Source organism: Etheostoma cragini, chromosome 3, assembly GCF_013103735.1.
Source record: "Etheostoma cragini isolate CJK2018 chromosome 3, CSU_Ecrag_1.0, whole genome shotgun sequence".
Lineage (NCBI taxonomy): Eukaryota > Metazoa > Chordata > Actinopteri > Perciformes > Percidae > Etheostoma > Etheostoma cragini.
Genome location: NC_048409.1, coordinates 17123912 through 17129379, shown reverse-complemented (window position 1 = coordinate 17129379; position 5468 = coordinate 17123912).

The following is a 5468-nucleotide window of genomic DNA, read 5'->3' as shown; positions in this document are numbered from 1 at the left end:
GCCCTAATGCTTAAATACACCAACAGTTTTGTTGTCCTTACTTTCAATTCAGTACCAGATCTGTGCTGTCTGCACAATCCGTCATGGGCATGCGCAAGTATTGATTGATTGTATTTTAAATTAGCACAATTAAAGTAGAACTGACATAACAGCTGTTATATATTTTAACGGTTATTTTCAGGTTTTATTTTTGTCTTTTAAAGTTATTACATGCTGTCTTAGCTAGCGGTTAGCCAAATTAGCTGTAGGCTAAACTAACATTAGCTTCTCGGTGGAGGCTAACGGCAGACCGCTACCACTTCGAGCGTGGAACCGATTGTGCAGTGTCGTAAATCCTTGTAACAGGATTATCATACGCGCACACGCAGGACGGCTCGTACAGGCAGCCCAAATCGGGCATGACAGGGAGACAGAAAATACTCACTATAGCTTTAAATATGCAAAGAAACACAACAAACATAAAACATTTGGCTACTTACCACTACCAAGGACATGTTTTTTTTGCTTTGTTCATCACCACTTTCAGAATAATGTATTCAATACATTATTTGCAATATCTTACTCAATACCACGATGTGCACATAATTAAGTAACACATTGTATGACACATTTCACTCAGTATAAACAACAATGTCCATCAAGCTAAATGTTTCTAAACCTTGCTGGCTGTCCAGATGTGGGTCTTAGTCATGGTGCAAAAATAAATCTCAATAAACAGGGACACTAAATCAACATACAAAACTAAAACCCAGAAAACATAAATGCACACCCAAAACATTAACAGAACATTATTAAAAAAACACTTTATCTAGGACATAAAACGTTCAAAAAATATTTGCCCATGAGCCTTTGTGTTGCTTTGGGGCAGAACAGTTCAAATGACCCGCCCATACAGAACCTCAACATCCCCAGTTATCTCTGCTTAATATGATCTGTGCGTTGCATTCTTAAGCTGGTTATTACAAACAACTAATGTGATTAAGTAATGAGTATGGTTTTTAGAGAGGAACGATCACTCCAAGCAGTGGCTTCTAGACGTTGGAATGACTTGCCTCCATCTCTACATGTGAATTCTGTCAAATCTTTTAAAAAGCAATTGAAGACTCTGCTGTTCAAGCAGGCTTTTAGTCAGTCAAGGTTTTTTTTTTTGTGTGTATTCTATTTTGTAATTAAATGTTCTTGTATTTGAAATTGTTGTATTGTATCAGATTTTATTGTGAAGCCCTTTGTGATTTTTATCTGTGAAAGGTGCTATACAAATAAACTTTACTTACTTACTTTTAACATAATATGAAGGAATAAGTAGGTAACACTAAACAGTATAAAAAAGACTTATATTTGTATGCAAACATATGTCAAAATAACTTGGGTCGTTTTGAAGCTTAAATGATCTGCTTGTTTAATTCCAGCAATGCTGACATTTTGAGGATATGATAGCAGAGTCATTCTTGCTACCTGCCACAGGCTGTAAAGGACATTATCTCATTTTAAAACACTGGAGAATGAGGAACACAGATGGACTGACGTGATGAGGCCCATTCACTTAGTCACTTAATAGCACTACATAAAAAATTGCATAAGAGTGAAATTGAGACATTTTGTGCACACTGTCCTCTCATTACAGCACATTTCAAATTGTGGATATGGAAAGAAGTGTCTGTAGTTGTGATTAGAAAACAAGAAAACTACTGCTAACTTTCACTTGTCTCTGATGTCTGCTCATTCCCCTGGCACTGAATAATTACAGATTATTACTACACAATTTGAACAAAGACATAATTACATGATCTAAGCCTCAACAACCTGCCATTATAGTCCCTATCAAAGGCAGTACACTGGTCCAGATGTATTGCTTTAAGTGAGAGGTGTCTCTTATTACACCCATAACAATCTCAGACAGCCCGTGTCTGTGGGATAGTAATGTCATGCAAGGCTGTGGCAAGGCTCTCCCATTGTTCTCCAGAGGATGTTTATAGCTTTGTGCCTGATATATGATAACCAATAAGTAAGAGTTAGTAATTACAAGGCCCACACTCCACCGGATCGCCTGATGAATGTGTGAAATAAAAGACGGGGGGTACTTTGTGGAGGCTAGTTATTACAAAGATATCCAGAGAGTTGACATACAGCAGTACTATGAGCGAAAGAGGGTGAGCAAGGGGAGAAATAAATAGCATATATCCATTTCCAAGTAAATATCGTTGACCTTCTTAAAACAAATCAGCTGCAAGCCAACAAATGTCCAAATCAAAATACTTGGTTGCACATATTTCCACTGTTTTCCCATTCTCTGTCAAGAAAAAACAACACGATTAGGTGAAATAAAAATACACAAAGAAAGCACAGTGGTATCCTACCGTAGGGTTCACGACGCAGAGAAGTGGTGTGGTCAGACCTTGTGTCTCCTAAACTGATCGGCGGCTCAGTGCCATTTATTCTTTACGGATGTCGCCCCAGGAACACAGTGAATCAGAAGTTACCCAAACTCAGTGTTAATTCCAGTCCAGTTAGTAGTAGTACAAGGGATTAAAGGAATAGTATGACATTTTGGAATTTTTTGGGAATTTGGAATTTCTCTGATTCCCCCCAAAGAGTTGGATAAAAAGATCAAGTAAGTAAATAAGGAAGCTACAGCCAGCAGCAGTTAGCTTAGCGACTTGGCTAGCTTAGATCCGTCCAAAAGTGAACCAAACTGGCAAAATTCACAGGGGTTAATGCGTCAGACTTTCTCTCCTAACTTCTTAAGATACAACATGCTTATTAGTTAGCTTTAAAGGTGGGATGAGATGAAAATATTGAAACTACTATCATACCTGTATTTGTCTGTGAAGGAACCGGCATCTGGTTAGTTTAGCTTAGCAAATGGACTGGAAATGGTGGGAAACAGTTGGCTTGACTCAGTCTACCCAGAAAGCTCAATAATGAAAACATTACATCTTTTTAGTTTTGTGGCAAAAGAAAAGTGTAAAAACCACCCAAAAAGGTCTAGCTGGAGCCAGGTAAGCTGTTTCCCTGTTGACAGTACACGTTAAATCAAACTACCTGTCTGTAGGAGGTAGCTTCAAATTCACAGTGCAGATAAATAAGTGGGCTTCTTGTCTTACTCTCTGCAAGAAATGGAATAATTAAATTCCCCTAAATGTCAAACTCTTCCTTTAAATTACACAAAAGTACATCAATCTGAAATGAATACGTTGGCTTTTTTGTTTTTAGTTTAACCCTCTGACATATAACCACTAATCCCAAACTGCTTTAGGAGTTGAACTTTGATCCACCAGAGCTCACCTTAAGAGACTATGTGACTTGGATGCTAATGCATACCGATATGTGCTGCTTACCTTGGAGAAAGATATCTGTCTGATAATAATCTGAGGCCTTCTAAGGGCACACACTCAGGCTTCTCCAGACCCTCTACAATGATCCCTTTCTTTGAAGTGTGAACTTAAAAACGTTAATGTGGAGAGGCTGCTGAGTAGTAATGGAACTTCGGTCAAAGCATTTCTATTTGATTGACCAAAAGCCTCGGCTCTGACGTGCAATAAGATATCATCTTAGAGTGTGGAATGTATTTCTTCCCCTGCTCGATCAGGCTTAATTTGAAGTTGGAGGCCTTTTTCTACCTGACGCCAGATCTGATAAAGAAGCACACAGTGCCTTCATTTAAGTCAATTTGTCAACCAGAAGAAGAGATTTCCTTTCATAAGGCATAAGCAAATGTATAGCCTGGTTATACAAAGTGCAGTGTTTAAGCAGCAGCATTTTCACACCTCATTGGACAAGATTTAAATATTGTGGGATACAGTCATTCTTTGAGAAATAGTTTACCATTTGTAAAACAAATTTTGCTTTCTGGCTGAGAGTAGATGAGAAGATTGATACCAATCTCATATCTGTAAAGTAAACATGAAGCTGTAGTCAGCTGTTGGCAGTTGCAGTTTAGCAGAAAGACTAAAAACAGCTAGCCAGACAGCTAGCATTTTTAAAGCTCACTAATTTACAAATGATCTTGTATTTTTTTGAAAATCTGTATGAAAACTGAAGTGCAAAAACAATTTGTGGGTTTACAACAAAGACAAAATTGCACAAACAGCGCATCAATTATTGTTTTGCGCAGCACATTTTGTAAAGCCTAAAAACAGCTTGTTATTAGTGAGTTTTAGAGATGCTGGAGCTGGATTTGGTCACCTTTGGATATAGAGCCAGGCTAGCTCTTTCCCACTCTTTCAATCTCGCTAAGCCAAGCTTAGCTAATGATTGTTGGCTCTAATGTTAAATTTAGCATACAGATATAAGAATGATCTGCTTCCCATCTCACTGAGACAAAAAGTAAACATTGTATCCAAAATATTCAACTATTCCTTTAAAGAATGTGTTGTTTTTCCGCATTTCAGTTCATGTGCATAAGGCCACAGCATCATGCTTATTTCTTAACATATTCAAAATGTTTCCAGCACTGATGTTAAAAATAAATGTTACAACAAAGAAGTCACTCTCAGACCAGACAAGTGCAAAACTGCAGCAGAGTTTTAACACAGAGACTAATAGAGACAGTATGCAGTTGACAGCCAATGCAGTCCTGCAGGGCGAGGGGCCAAAATCCTTGAGTTCCACCCGTTTGAGAAAAGATCAAATGCTCTGCGCAACAGCTGTTGAGCTGCGGGCTCTCCCCACTCAGCCACTAGATGGAAACAATAGTCCTCTGCGCCACACAATCACTCTTGCATCTATTTATTGCATGTTATGCTTGATTCTGTGCACTATTTTGTCTTTCGCCATCATGGCAATTCAAATCATCCTATTTATGGATTCCTTGTGCATGTCTCTTTGTGTATTTAGAGAGGCCATCCTTTAACTGGTTCACCCTTGAAGCACCTGCCCCTTACTGAAGTGTCCTTAAGCAAGGCAGGGGAACTCCCAACCAGCTGCAGGAGAGCTTTGTTTTACAGAAGAGAACTGACCTGCAGGGCTCAATAAAGTTTCACATTATACCGCACGAAAACATTAGCAGTAAATGGTGACAGAGTAATTATGAGTCAGCAACAGTAAAACACCACTGGGACTATCATTTTACAAGAGGAGCGGGCTTTTTCTACAACTTTACTGGAGAAAACTATACTTGTGTTACTGCAGTAGAGACAGATTAATATGGATCCAGAAGGGGAAGTTGTCTTACTTCCTTGATTACTTCTGATGGTCTTCTAATTGTTTAATAAAGGATAATAATAGTTTCAGATCCATTTGGTGTTGATAACTGGCTCCTAGTCTTATACTGAAAGTAAACAAAAAGTAACAAGTAAGTACTCAAGTGCTGTACTTAAAGTCCATTTTATATTACTTTGTACTTGTACTCTGCTGTGATTTTGAGGAAAATCTTGTACTTGTTTAACTTCACTAGATTAATTTGACAGCTGTAGTTTCTTTGCAGGTTAAGACTTTAAATCTTACAAAGACCGTCAATTTTTAAGGTG